General features: G+C 31.7%; 1 protein-coding gene across 1 annotated transcript in view; it reads left to right on the top strand.

The window, feature by feature from the left end:
- LOC124419245 (cell adhesion molecule 4-like) overlaps window positions 1–16,537 on the top strand; it is a 217,242-nt gene that overhangs the window by 1,474 nt on the left and 199,231 nt on the right. The gene's annotated exons all lie outside the window — the stretch shown is intronic.

A 16,537-nucleotide genomic window follows, 5' to 3' on the forward strand; every position in this document is an offset into this window, starting at 1 on the left:
CAAACAGAATGACAAACTTATATATACCCTTCTCACGAAGGTGAAGGGTATAAAAACAGATTTTTTAAAGGTTGTTTTTGTTTCTCATATTTCTGAAACTATTGGAGTAGAAATATAAACTTGCGGATGTGGTTGCGTTTTCCGGTTCCAAGTGAAAATGTAAATTAAATGGAGTGCGGCTACGGATTTGTAGTCATTGTATATATACAAGGTCCCTCCCGAAAATCACTTAAACGCACATAACTCATTACGAAATTAATATATCGATATAAAATTTAGTACAGGTATTGCTCTTATATACAGAAATATTACAATGAAACTTTTTTTAGGTCGGTTCATGCTTGTCCCTTTGGTACAAGCATTGTTCTCACATATAGAAACATTACTATGAAATGTTTTTCCGATAATTGGTCATAGCTCCCATACAAGTTCCCCTCCCAAAAACACTTAAACGCGTATAACTCATTCCTTACTTAAGATAGCCATATACAATTTAGTATAAGTATTGCTCATGTATACAAAAATATTACTAAGAAATTTTTTTCCATCAGTCCATAACTGGTCATAGCTCCCATACAAGGTCCCCTCCCGAAAATAACTTAAACGCACATAACTCATTATTAAATAAAGATATCCATATAAAATTTGGCACAAGTGTTGCTCATATACAGAGAAATAATATTGTGAAATGTTTTTCCGATCGGTCCATAATTGATCATAGCTCCCTTTTAGAAAAACACACTTACAAGGTTCCTTTCCGAAAATCAGAAAAAAACGCACATAACTCATAACCAGATATTTATCTCCATACATTTAGCAAAAGTATTGCTCTTATATACATAAATTCCCTATAAAATTGTTTTACGACCGGTCCAGCTATTGATACATAATTTGGCAAAAATATTGGTTTTGTATACAAATATTATATTTCTCCGTATTTAAAGAGCATTATCAATTTGTGTTGAACAAAATTTTGTGTAGAACAAAATTATATATGTATTTGTATTAAGAAAATCTCTAAATCTTTCACACATGCAAATTACTAAATTTATAATGTTCAATGAATGTTCGAATTGTAATAGATTTAACTTTTGGTATTTTTTCTATTAAAGGCATGGGAAAACTTATTTCTACAAATATTTGATCAATTAGAAAAGTTATAACATAGAAGTAGCTGGTGGAGGGTATTTAAGATTCGACACAGCCGAATATAGCACTCTAACTTGTTATTTATATAATTATTTTTATACCCACCATCAAAAAGATAGGGGGTATATTGATTTTGTCATTCGGTTTGTAACACAGCGAAATATTGGTGATACACCCATAAAAGTGTATATATTCCTGGTCCTTATTAAATTCTAAGACGATCTGGCCATGTCCGTTCGTCTGTCTGTTGAAATCACGATAGGAACAATACGAGAGTAGCTAGACAGTTGCAATTTTGCACAAACATTCTCTAATGCTAAGGTTTGTTTTCGGATAACCCCAATACAAGTGGACCTGCTGAAAATATTTCACTGTGTGAACTTTTTGTGCTCACTTTTTTAGTTTTTGTGATAGAAAAAATATATTGGTCAGTATTTCAATGTCAAAAATAGTGAACAGTAAGACATAATAAAATTTTCGATAATATAATTTGAAGCACGAAAAACATTTAAACTAAACCCCAGAACTGTCCGTGGGGCACATGCGCCAAATATATATAATACTTGTGATGTAGAACAAAATTTGGATAAAATATAGAAAAAATCAGTAATAATTTGTTTTAATTTTGTTTGTTAAGTTTTGTGAAATAAACAACAAATATCTGATTTATTATACTTTGTTTAATCAATTAAGGTATAAAACAGCAACATAAGTTTTTTTTGTAATTTTTTCTTTTATTTTACTAATGACAAATCTGCCCCACCCCCTTGCCGAATTTACCCGGTTGTTTACAAATAAATTTCATAAGTTTTATGATAATCTACCTAAAAATACAAACAATTTCGACTAGTTTCCATCAAAAATTGCAAATATTAAAAAATTTGCCCTTTTATGGGTTAATGGCTCCAAATTGCATGAAACTCTTTATTTTTATTTAGAAATATGTGGACTAATAAATTTACATAAGGTTCCATTTAAAATACACAACAATATAATAAAAAGGCTAATTTTGCAAAATATTACATAAAAATGGGGTTTTCTCGAATTCCGCTGAATTCAAATTGCAGGTAAAGGCAAACTATAAAAGGTATTGACCTAATTTTTTTACTGTTTTATTCCCTAATCTGTTTTATTAGAATATCACATTTCGAATTCAAGTGATCTGTGACACGTTAATGGCCTGGGGAATTTGTAATAACTTTTACATTTTTCAACCAATTTTTTATCTTTTTGTAACGCAAATTCTGTGTACTTTACGATTCTATGACAATAAAATGTAAAACAAATTGTTTGATGACAAAACTTTTGTGAAAACTGAAAAATTTGCATATTTTTCCCTTGTAAATGCATCTTCAAACTTCAGAGCCGTTGCGGCACCAGTTAACGTAGTCCTATTGACCTAATTTTTTGCACGACTTATTTTTCGAAACTTAGTTTTTTTGGAGCACTCTTGCAATTTTTGATGGAAACTAGTCGAAATTGTTTGTATTTTTAGGTAGATTATCATAAAACTTATGAAATTTATTTATAAACAACCGGGAAAATTCGGCAAGGGGGTGGGGCAGATTTGTCATTAGTAAAATAAAAGTAAAAATTACAAAAAAAACTTATGTTGCTGTTTTATACCTTAATTGATTAAACAAAGTATAATAAATCAGATATTTATTGTTTATTTCACAAAACTTAAACAAAATTAAAACAAATTATTACTGATTTTTTCTATATTTTAACCAAATTTTGCTCTACATCACAAGCATTATATATATTTGGCGCATGTGCCCCACGGACAGTTCTGGGGTTTAGTTTAAATGTTTTTCGTGCTTCAAATTATATTATCTAAAAATTTTATTATGTTCACTATTTTTGACATTGAAATACTGACCAATATATTTTTTCTATCACAAAAACTAAAAAAGTTAGCACAAAAAGGTCTCACAGTGAAATATTTTCACAGTGAAATATTTTCAGGAGGTCCACTTGTATTGGGGTTATCCGAAAAAGTGGACCAAAACAAACCTTAGCAATAGAGAATATTTGTGCAAAATTTCAACTGTCTAGCTACTCTCGTATTGTTCCTATCGTGATTTCAACAGACAGACGAACGGACATGGCCAGATCGTCTTAGAATTTAATAAGGACCCGGAATATATACAAACCGAATGACAAAATCAATATACCCCCTATCTTTTTGGTGGTGGGTATAAAAAAAATTATATAAATAACAAGTTAGAGTGCTATATTCGGCTGTGCCGAATCTTAAATACCCTCCACCAGCTACTTCTATGTTATAACTTTTCTAATTGATCAAATATTTGTAGAAATAAGTTTTCTCATGTCTTTAATAGAAAAAATACCAAAAGTTAAATCTATTACAATTCGATTTGTTCTGTACAAAATTTTGTTCAACACAAAATTAAGGGGCTGGAGAAATATAATTTTTGTATACAAAACCAATATTTTTGCCAAATTATGTATCAATAGCTGGACCGGTCGTAAAACAATTTCATAGTGAATTTATGTATATAAGAGCAATACTTTTGCTAAATGTATGGAGATAAATATCTGGTTATGAGTTATGTGCGTTTTTTTCTGATTTTCGGAAGGGAACCTTGTAAGTGTGTTTTTCTAAAAGGGACCTTATATGGGAGCTATGATCAATTATGGACCGATCGGAAAACAGTTCACAATATTATTTCTCTGTATATGAGCAACACTTGTGCCAAACTTTATATGGATATCTTAATTTAGTAATGAGTTATGTGCGTTTAAGTTATTTTCGGGAGGGGACCTTGTATGGGAGCTATGACCAGTTATGGACTGATGGAAAAAAATTTCTTAGTAATATTTTTGTGTACATGAGCAATACTAGTACTAAATTGTATATGGATATCTTAAGTAAGGAATGAGTTATACGCGTTTAAGTGTTTTTCGGGAGGGGACCTTGTATGGGAGCTATTACCAATTATCGGAAAAATATTTCATAGTAATGTTTCTGTATGTGAGAACAATGCTTGTACCAAATTTTATATGGATATCTATGGATAATTTATTAATGAATTATGTGCGTTTAAGTGATTTTCGGGAGGGACCTTGTATGGGACCTATGACCAATTATGGACCGATCGAAAAAAAATTTCATTGTAATATTTCTGTATATAAGAGCAATACCTGTACTAAATTTTATATCGATATATTAATTTCGTAATGAGTTATGTGCGTTTAAGTGATTTTCGGGAGGGACCTTGTATATATCGATATCTTAATTTAGTAATGAGTTATGCGCGTTTACGATATTTTCGGGAGTGGACCTTGCATGGAAGCTATGACCAAATATGGACCGATCGAAAAAATCTTTTACTGTATTACTTCTGTATATAAGAGCAATACTTGTACCAAATTTTATATCGATATCTCAATTTAGTAATGAGTTATGCGCGTTTAAGTGATTTTCGGGAGGGGACCTTGTATGGAAGCTATGACCAATTATGGACCCATCCAAAAAATTTTTCCTCCGAATAAATTCTATTGTCATAAAATTTTAATTTCTAAAATGTTGTGAAGATATTGACATTACGACGGAAGTTATTAACAAAAAACCAAATTTTCGAGAATATGTACTTTTGTATGGGGGGTATATGAAATTGTGGACCGATTCTCGCGATTTTCCACAGGAATTAAGTTTTTGTGCGGAAACGAATGTATGCCGATTTTTATGGAATTATCTTGCATAGTTATCGAGAAAATTACATCAGAATGTGTAAAAAATGCTTATTTGTTTTGAGGATGTTTCAAATTTTGATTCATAACTTTTCCCGATGTGAACCGATTTTGCCCATTTTCAATTCCAAACAACTTAGGAAAACGAAGAACATTTTGGGTGAATTTGGTTAAATTCTATTGCTTCGTTTTATCGTGAGCGTGTTTTACACAGACAGACGGACATAGCTAAATCGACTCAGTATTTGATAAGGACCCAGAATATATATATATACTTTGTTGGGTCTCAGATGAATATTTCTTGATGTTACACACGGAATGACAAAGTTATATAAACCCTCTATCACCACTGATGGTGGTGCAGGGTATAAAAATAGTAAGGTTCAACATTTTTAAGTAAATTCCAATCGGGTTTTGTTGGTCAAATAGTCCGAAACATGGAAGGCATAATGCTTCATTGTTTTCGTAAAAGTTTTCAAAATAGGAATTTTTCTTTGAAAAAAATCTAAAATTGTTAAAGTAATCCCTAAATCGTCTAAAATGTTGGAGAAATAAACACTCAAATTTTAAATTTCTCAAAAATGTGATTGAAACCATATAGTTTTTTACAACTTTTTGATATTATTTGGGCGGCTTACAACTTAGAAAGTCAATTTTGCTAATATAAGCTGTATACTCTTGTTGAATGCCTATAGTCCATATTTAATTGTTGTGCCATTTATAAGTAAGGAACTACGTGGTCGCAATATTTTGAAACCAAATTTGTTCAATTTTACAAAATTTGCAGTTTTTTGGATAGAATATTTGCGAATATTCGGTTATGCAAAATGTATAAATGAGATATAGTAGACATTGTAATTACGAGTCGTTTGATATATATCTCCAAAATGTGTTCACTGCGAGAGAAGCTTAAATATTGAAAAAACAAACGTAAAAGTTTTAGAAAAATGTCTTTTTCGCGTGATTGAAATACTTTTAAATTTTACATGTTGAAATCATAAAGCCGCGATAAAATATTAGCATGTAAAGATTTTAGAGCGTATACAAAAAAATGCGAATTTTTAATTTTTTACTTTAGCGAATTTTCACAAAATGTAAATAAAAAATAGAATTTCTCATATATATGTATCGTCATATGAAATCCAGAAAGCCCTAAGTTACATTGAACAAATTTTTCAGGAGAAGCCAAAAACCTTCTAAAATGATAAATAAACCAAAAATGTTCCACATTTTCTTGAGTTATGCTTTTTTGTACCCATCGTCAAAAGGGTGGTATATTTATTTTGTCATTCCGTTTGTAACACATCGGAATATTGGTCATAGTCCCACAAAAGTGTAAGGTTTGTTTAGTATTGAAAATGGGCAATATCGGTTCATGTTTTCGGATAGCCCCCATACAAGTGGACTACCAAATAAAGTGCCCTATAAAACATTATTATAATGTTGATCACTGACTTCAAAATAAATCTGTGGCGACGAAATTCAACATAAAAAAGTTTTGTATAACCCTTAATATATCTAAGAAAATTTTGTGGTGATCGGTCCATATTTGACCCTACCCCCCATATAGCTTCCCATCAGAAAATTTCTTTAACGCTCATTACTTTCTTAAAAATACGAGTACTGGGATGACATTTATGTAATTTGTATGAACCAAAATGAACAAAATATTGTTGGGATCGGTCTATAATTGCCTCTACCCCCTATAAAAAGTCCTCATCGGAAATTTCTTTAAAGATCAGTACTGGCTTAAAAATACGAGAACAACATCGACATTCGACATAAACATTATATGTATGAATCAAAATCGTTATACAAAATTTTTGAGGAATCGGTCCATAATTGGCCCTACCCCCACGCTAATTACCGGTTTCAAAATAACTTTAACGCCCATTACTTTCTTAAAAATACAAGTGCCACTATGAAATTTTGTATGATCCAAAATCGTTCTACAAAATTTTACGTGGATCGGTCTATAATTGACCATACCATCACCATCAGAAATTACTTTAACGATCAGTATTGGCTTAAAAATTCGAGTACAACAACGAAATTCGATGATATGATGTTCATAATAACATCGATATATGATAATAAAATATTCAAAAAATATCAAAGTATATTTACATGGAAATGATTTGGGTATATAAGATTCGGCATAGCCGAATATAACACTTTATAAATCAAAATGGCGTAAGTTACATAAAAAATAGTAAGGTTCAACATTTTAAGTAAATTCCAATCGGGGTTTGTTGGTCAAATAGTCCGAAACATGGAGAGCATAATGCTAGGAATTTTTCTTTGAAAAAAATCTAAAATTGTTAAAGTAATCCCTAAATCGCGCTAGAAGTTTCATTTTTGTTTTATTTAATGCCAACTTACAATATTTTACAATGTCGAAGTTAAAAATTTAAAAGAATTTTAAAATTTTCAAGAATTTTAAGGTAATTTTAGAACATAATCTCTTAGAATATCCTTGAAGGGACGTTGATTCTAATTGTAGGAGTGTAAAATTTAGCAGGAACATGAATTTTGATAAGGTGCATCATAATCAAACAAAAAGTCGATTTTGACTTTTTCGTAACTTAGTGCCTTTTGGATTTCATATAACGGTATGGACATGGTTCCAACCCATTTGACTTCTTATGGTACGTCCACTGAAACTAAATGCTATAATTGTAATGAAAAAAATCCATCTACAGAATCAAATTAGCATTAAAACAAAACGGCAGCCACATCAATATAATACCAATAAAAAAACCGAAATTGCAAAACCAAAACAAACCAATTAAATGTCATAATCAACTTAGCTTTCAAATTCTCTTACGTTGGTTATATGGAATTTAAGGGAAGCAAAAATAAGTTTGTTGATTTTTAATTTTTTTATTTAATTTATTTTTTATTGAATCTTTCTTAAGTAGAAATCTTAACCTAAACTATGACTAACGTTGTTACTGCCACTGCAGTTTCAACACAAGTTCTCGATTTGATTATCCGCAAGATCCAAGGTTTCCATTCTTCTTAGTCGTTTATAACCCTCAAATAGCAGCAAGTCACTGGCAAGGGGATTTGGGTGATCCATTAGTTTCGACAGGTAGGTTACACTGGAATGTTTGATATCCTCACATATTATGAGAACATTGAGATCCCTGTGAATATTAATATTGTGAATACACCACGGGGCACCTGTTATTGTCCTTAACAGTGCTGACTGCTTTCTTTGCAATTTTTTAACGTTAGATGACTTTGTACTCTAAGTCTAGATCAGAAAGTGGTCCAATCAGCCAGTGCAATTGGGCTGACTTTAATTTTATTTGTGTAACCTTAGCTTCAAAATGTTGGCTCCATGTGAAACGGCGATCAAGATGGATACCAAGGTATCTCACATGGCTATATTCTGGAATTTTGACGTTGTTTATCTTTATTGGAGGACAGTTTTCTCGTCTTAGTATAAATGTAACGTGAGTAAATTTTGATGCATTGACTTTTATTTTCCACTTGTCCATTTATTTTTCCACTTATAGATTAATTAATATAGTGGGACCTGTAATGTACACAAACAAAATTGCAACTTTTGATCACTCTTCAGTGGTGAGACATTGATACAAGGAGGACTGCGGGAGCCATTGATAGGACTAGCAAACAGTCGGGCATGGGGGGGTTCGGTCCTCTTGTAGTCAAAATCCTATTTGTTTACAGTATTTTTTTTTTTTTTTATTATAGACTCCCTATTTATTGAGTTTTTTTTTTTTTTTTTAGTTGACATAAATTCAATTAGAGTAAAAGGACCAGGATAATCATACCTATAATCTAAAGCCCGAGTATGACTATGAAAAGAATTTAAATTAAATAACAAAAGACTTATATTATTCACTTAACATTTGACCCAATGTAAAAGTCCTTGTCAGGTGTTATTGACAAGTTGGTCTCATAACCCTACCACAACCTATGTCCTAGTGACCAAATAGTTTTTCGAGAACCCCTAAACAGACATCTAAACTATTACCAAACCTTTAGAAAAGCATTAAACACAGTTAGGCCATTTTTAAATATTCATTAATTCGTTTATTGAAGGAAATTATTCATTTTAAATTACTTTTAAATTTACAACTTCTAGATGATTTTCAGTTTACATTTTTCTGACATTGATTTATAAATAGATAAAGCTAAGAGCATTAATAAAAATAAATATAAAGTTTTCCTTAAGAAATTCTCAACCATTTATGATTTATGGTATATAATAAGAAAATAATTTGATAAAAATTATACAATTTAAATAATGGAAAAGAGTTATAAATGTTCGGGTAACTCACCAATTTTTACGTCGAAATTCCGGAAGGCCTTCTAGAGTTCGATGCTTGCTGAAAAAATAAGTACCCTCATCTGATTCTAGTATACCAAAGAGAATTAGTTTTAGACTTAGAGAGTTAGATATTTATTTTTGTTACTGCTCAAAGGGGATATTATTATTAAAATATATAAATTAAAGTTATGTTAGAATTTAGTTATTTATTAAATAAATAAGTATTATAAATATTAATATTATTTATAAAATGGATATTTTTTTATCAATAATTTTAATATTTATAAAAAGAATGAATTTTGAAAAAAAATAAGTGATCAGATTAATATTGAGAGTTACGTTATTTTAGGAATAGAATGAATATCGTATCTATTTAATAATTAATTTTAAACAATAATTTTGAAAGAAAAAAAAAATATAGTTAATTTTAAGATTAAATTAATTAATAATATACATTAATTGCGAACAAGTCGGTTAAAGGGTTAACAAAAGCCAGTTTATACCAGAATAATTTCTTAATTAGCCAATAAAAATGAATGTAGTTAGAATTTGAAATATATCAAAGAAGATTAGGTGAATTAGTAATTACTATAATCGACTATGGAATACTAAGGCCAACTAGGGGTGGTGGGCACTGAAAACTTCTTGGACGGATCAACGGGATGCTCTGGTTTAATGAATGCTGGTGTCTTGGGTCCTCAGATGTTATGTTGCCAGTTTTACAGTTGTTGTTATTTGTTTGGGAGTTTTTATTTAGTTCGAATTATTTGTAGATTGAATGTTACACTGAGATGATTTTTTTTTTTATATATATTTTCCTGTCTATTATTAATTTATTCTTCTGTTGTAGTTTTTGGCATTTATTTTACTCTTTAATTTCTGTAGTTTTGTAGTTATTAATTTTTCTTGGTGTTTATTATATCTCTTCTTGTCGTCCCTGTTATAGCCGTTATTTTATTTTTTCTTTTGTCTTGTTGTTAAACATTGTTTTCTGATTTTGATTTTTTTTTTTAACTTTTTTGACTTTGTTTTATTATTATTCACTTAGTAAATTTCGGTTATGTATTTTATTGCCTCTGTTTTAACCTCTATTTTTCGTATTTTCGTTTTTTCTATCAATTATCTTCCTTCGTCATTTCTTTTGTTTTTTTTTATGAAAATTCCTTTAACATTCACAAATTTGTTTCTGTTGGTACCTATTTTAAGATTTTTTTTTTTTTTTTTTGTTGAGTTTTGGAATTTATTATAAACACTCAATTTGGAGAACTTTTGGGTTAAATGGGGAACACCGATGGTGACTTTTAACAATTTTTTTTTTCAGAACATTGGGTTATGTTTGTAAATTTGCAAATGGTCTTTTCTTCTTCTTCCTTCCACCGATCACGTTTTTTTTTATTTTATAGAAATGTCACTAATTTTTTTTTATAACAAAAAATTTTCTTTTGATTTTCCTATTTTATTTCATTTTTAATGATAATTACCCAAAGTTTTTTTTTTTTTTTTTTATTTTTTTTTGTCTTTTTTTTGGAAATTACGCACGCCGTTTTTCTTTATGTATTTAATTTCAATTTAAGGTCAACAGATTTTTGTTTTTTTTTTAAGTTATGTTTTTTTTGTTTAAGTTAGAAGCATTTACTTAAGCTTATATTTTTTTCTCCGAGCAATCCATCTTGACTCATTCGTTGTTAACCGGTGAGTGACGCTTCTAAAATTTTCCATAGCATCCAAAACCATTATTGCATCATGCCGTTTTACCGTTAACTTTTAAGAAAGTCAAGTTAAAAAGAAACACGTATAGAAAATGACGGTCCAAAAGAAAACAAGTAAAAAAAGGATAAGATCCACAAAACAGTATTGCCAGCCAAATGAATCCTTATTGTTGGCAATAACTGATCAAAAGAATTGCCATTTGTCAAAAAGTAAATGGGGTTACCATTGATGGGGAATAAAAAGGCATAATTCCTACTAACTTTATTTTAAATTTAAAAAGAACGAATCTGCCCTATAGTTTAACATAACCATGACGATCAATTTAAAAAAATAGGGGTAGATATTAGGGTGATCGATTATTCGACATTTTCGTTCGAATAGCTGACATTTAAAAAAAAAATATATTTTAATTTAAAAAACTTAATGTTTATGTTTAAATTTGATTAATAAAACATAATTAATTAGGAAAATCAAAGAAGTTTAACCACAGGAGCTGTAGAAAAATGTACGCTAGTTCCTCGACTCGAATATTTTTAAAATTTAGACGGGCTGTATTATTATTTACTTAAAAATTTCATTTAAATAATCTTTGAATACAAAGCAAATAAAAGTATTCGAAACCGGGTTTTAAAAAGTGAAAAACCGGGTTATTTGATATTCGAAAAATCAACATTAAGAAAAAACCGACACTGGTAAAGCAGAAAAAAAAACCGGTTGAAAAATCGAGTCGATCACCCTAGTAGATATTGAACTTCTCAGGGTGGCAAATTTCAATAACCGCGACAACGCATCTGGCACTACGTTCTCTTTGCCTTTCCTATGACAAATTGTAAATTTACTTATATGCTTGTAATTTAAACATCCACCGGGCTAAACGACCTGACAACTCAGTTTGTCTCATGAGCCACACTAAACTTGAGTGGTCGGTTATTACCTCGAACTCTTGTAGCTCAAGATAACATCGAAAACGGTTTATTGCTTCTAAAGCGGCTAAGCACTCCCTTTCGGTTACGCTATAGTTCCGCTGAGCACTATTTAGCTTTTTGCTCATAAAAGCGACAGGTCTCTCATTACCAGATTCGTCTAATTGTACCAAAACAGCTCCGATACCGTAATCGCTGGCGTCGCAATGGACAAAGAATTTTTTTAAAAAATCAGGGTTGATAAGTACGGGTGCAGTCGTTAAAAGATTTTTAATACGTTTAAACGCGTCATTCGCCTCATTTGTCCAGCAAAATTTCTTTTTAGACGAGAGAACTTCTGTTATCGGGAAGACTATGGACGAAAAGTTTTCCACGAACCTCCGATACCATCCAGCAAGTCCGAGAAATCCTCTAACTTGACGAACAGTTTTTGGCACAGGCCAATTAACGATAGCGCTTACTTTTTCGGGGTCCGTTGATATACCTCCATTCCCGATAACGTAACCTAGATATTGGACACGAGTTACACAGAATTTACTTTTCGAAATATTTAAGGTTAAATTAGCCTTCCGAAACAGTTCCGCAACGCGTACTAATAGCGATAAATGTTTTTGAAAATCTTCCGAGACAATGATAAGATCATCCAAGTAACCAAAAACGGAATTACGGAGATCTGGTGGAATAATTTCGTCTATTAGTCGACACATAGTGGAAGGGGCATTGCATAACCCGAAATGCATTACGACAAATTGGTAGAGCGGACGACCGGGTACGGTGAAAGCTGTCAGAGGTTTTGCAGAATCGGCTAGGCCGATTTGCCAATATGCATCCTTTAAATCCAATTTGGATATGATGTTGGCCTTTGGAAGCCTCGAAAAAATACCCTCTATTGATGGCAGCGGATAGGCGTCTTTCTTTGTAACGCAGTTAAGTTTCCTTGCATCAAGGCAAAGCCGGACTTTGTTTGGTTTGATTACCATACGCATGGGCGAACTCCAAGGGGATTGAGATCGTTCAATAACCCCTAATGCCAACATCCTGTCTAATTCAGCAAACATCAGTTTCTCCACAGCAGGAGAAACTGGATAGAACCTTTGTTTTATCGGCTTGGAGTCTCCAACGTCGATATAATGCTTAATTAAGCTGGTTCTCCCTAACCCTTGCTGTTCAAAAGTGGGGAATAATGCAATGATTGCATTTAATTGTTGGCGTTGGCCAGGAGTTAATGGATATTCTATGTTTTCTGATGGTAATTCAGAACTACTTTTATCTACGGACTGAACTTCGGAAATTTTCTTAAAATCGGATGACGGAACATGACCTAACATTACTTTATCTACTATATCTAAAGATTCAACAATATTCGGAATCAAATTAAAAGCGTTCCAAAAGTCAACACCAAGGATGAGACGTTGTTTTATCGAAGGAATTACAAATAGGTTAATCATACGTTTTTGACTTTGGAATTCAATTTCCACTGACAACCAACCAACGACGTTTTGCAATCGACCATCAGCAGTTTTTACGTTTGAACGACATTTATTAAAGCATGAAAATTTTGAAAAATCTAGTTTGGCTAACTCTCCACCGATACACGAAATATTAGCTCCAGTATCTAAAAGACCATATTCGTTAAAAGTTAAAAAGGATACTTTTGCATAAAAACGGTTATCACTGCTATCACTCATCATCGCAGATACTAGAAGTTTTCTTCCTCGTCTACGCAGTTTATAATAAAAACGCATTCTTAATGTTGATCTTTTAGGTTTCCTGACAACAGGGTGTACTATAGCATTTACATGGAATATTTCATTTCGTTTAGCAATATAATTTTGTAGACGCACATGATAAGGTAAAATAGGTGAAATTATTTTCGACAGATCTGTTTCCAAAGCAATATTTGGTCTAGGTAATATCGTTGGTGGTTTAGTCTCAGGTAAGTCTGGTAATTTAAATGTTTTAGCCGGTATATTTGGTTCAGTAGTACTAGTATTTTCTGGAAAATCTAGTTTTTTGAAAGTATGTAGTTTTTTGACATATTGATCCTCTTGGAGGAGCATTTAGGACATTGTGGCTTATAGGTATTTTTGGCTCCACAGCCGTAGCAGAATATGGTACGTTCTTTCACACAATCATCCCAGAAATGGTCAGGCTCACCACAGTTCCAGCAACGAATAACTTTTTCGGCTGATTGTACCGCGTTTACTTCACTATTAGTTAAAATTGGATTATCATCTTCTGTACATTCCACCTCAGCTATCTGACGTCTTGGCATAGGATAATTTTGGGAGCGACAAGACAAATTTTTGCGGACGTGTTCTTCATTCCAAAAAATTTCTCTCATTTGTACCAACTTTCGCAAATGAGGAATAGAATGTACTGGTACATATAGGTTATCTTGGCGAATTTCTGGTCTAAGGTTTCTAGTCAAAATTTCAATTAATTCCATTTCAGGAATAGGTGAGGGCAAACGATCCATAATGGACGAAATTGCGACAAAGAATGCATCAAAACTTTCACCGGCCTTTTGTTTTCTATTACGGATCTCTTCACGGATGTCAAATGAAGATTTAAAGTCTCTATATTGACATTTGATAGATTCACAGAAATCCTGCCAATTAACCGAGCTAACCTGTTTCCTATAACGCCAATACCAATCTTTGGCTTTTCCAGTTAGTAGTACATTTAAATTTTTTACAATAGAAGCGAAATCGCCATTGAAATTATCAAAAGTTAAGGAGTTAATTCGATAAAGGAATTCCTCAATATTCAATCCCGTTGGTGACCCATCAAACTTGATGTTCCAACTTTGTATAATTGCTGTTAACTTATCAGGGTTAAAATGCGATGTATTAGAACTTGACGGGATTGGTGTAAAAGACCGATTAGAAAAGTTATTAGAAAAGTTACCTACATTTTGACCAGAACTGTTATTGGTTTGGTTACGAGAATTTGAATTAAAGTTGAAATTAGGTCGGCTAGAATGTTGACCTCCATTTTCTAATGTAACCTGATTCGTCTGCGGATTAGGATTGGGCACTAAATTAAAATTGGACAAAAGTCTTGCCATCGTAGTCTCGATCATTTGGTTCAATTGACCATAATCAATATTACTAACCTTATTTTGGTTATTACCAGGAGTTGTTGGTAAATTTTTATTAGCAGAATTGTCACGACTAGGACGCGAAGTTTGAGCAACGATAGAAAGGTCGTTCTCGTCAACTTCTTGACTTGGCTCGACGCCAGAACGTTGATTATCATAAAATTGAGTTCTACTTTGACTTCGTGTGTGGTAAGAATGAGTTGTAGTTCCCCTACCTCGACCTCTAATGGGTGGATTTAATGAAAGGTCTGGTTGGTTAGAAACGTTAACTCTTTTCAAATCAGACAAATCGCACGATCTTTTACAATTGGGACATTCTGCAGTATTAGATAAATAATTTTCGATACAAGATCGATGAAAAGAGTGCTGACACTTTACTATAAGAAGACAATCGTCATTTGCAGAAATATTGGTAGTGCAAACATTACATAAATTCTCTCCAGCAGATGAGGAAGCTGAAGCAGCTGGTTCATTAGGTGGAGTTCTAGGAAGGGACATTTTTATTTCCTTTAATAAATTTTACTTACGAATGGGTTAAAAAAATGAATGTGGGTCTTCTAATCTGTAGATTTGCTTTCTTAAAAATGCAAAAAAAGTTTTTTTTTCAGTTTTAATATGATTTCTCCTTTAACTAATTAACGCCGTAAAAACTAATTATATCCGTTTTCCTTAGACAAAATTTGTTTATGTTCAAAACGCAACTAAATATCCTAAAATATTTGTTTTTTTTTAAAGGGTATTTGTTATCTTTGTTCTGTTTTCATAAAGGTTGGTATTTTATAGAATAGATGTGTTTACTTGGGTAAAAGTTATAGAATGAATAAAATAAGTTTGGAGAACAAAACCAGTCTATATAGATAAATGTCCTGAAAAATAATATTTTTACAATTCGATAATTACTCCTACACAATAAGTAAAAAAAACACTTATTGCATCAACAAAATAACTTCGGATAGAAATTGGCAACGGTCCAAATTCTATGGTCCGGAACTTATTTGTCAATAAGAAAAATTAGGCTCACTGTAATACAAAATTTTCCATTACACATATCTGACGTCATTAGATAAATCCAAAAATAATAAACATTTTTGGGAAAGAAAGAACAAACAGTTTACTGATAGGTCGTTTTACTCGATACCTCAAGTACACGAAAAATCCATATCAGGGCTGTTTGTTATTCCCCCAATTATGAAATATTACTAATGGGTTTAATCCAAAACGCAAAGAAATGAAGTCTACAATCTTTGAATAAAATACGGATTTGGAAACCGAAAGCATTAGTGGGTACAATTACTTTCGGCCCCACGTTGGGCGCCATCATTTTTATATTTTACTGTGATGTACACAAACAAAATTGCAACTTTGGATCACTCTTCAGTGGTGAGACATTGATACAAGGAGGACTGCGGGAGCCATTGATAGGACTAGCAAACAGTCGGGCATGGGGGGGTTCGGTCCTCTTGTAGTCAAAATCCTATTTGTTTACAGTATTTTTTTTTATTATAGACTCCCTATTTATTGAGTTTTTTTTTTTAGTTGACATAAATTCAATTAGAGTAAAAGGACCAGGATAATCATACCTATAATCTAAAGCCCGAGTATGACTATGAAAAGAATTTAAATTTAATAACA

Source organism: Lucilia cuprina, chromosome 4, assembly GCF_022045245.1.
Source record: "Lucilia cuprina isolate Lc7/37 chromosome 4, ASM2204524v1, whole genome shotgun sequence".
Taxonomy (NCBI): Eukaryota; Metazoa; Arthropoda; class Insecta; order Diptera; family Calliphoridae; genus Lucilia; species Lucilia cuprina.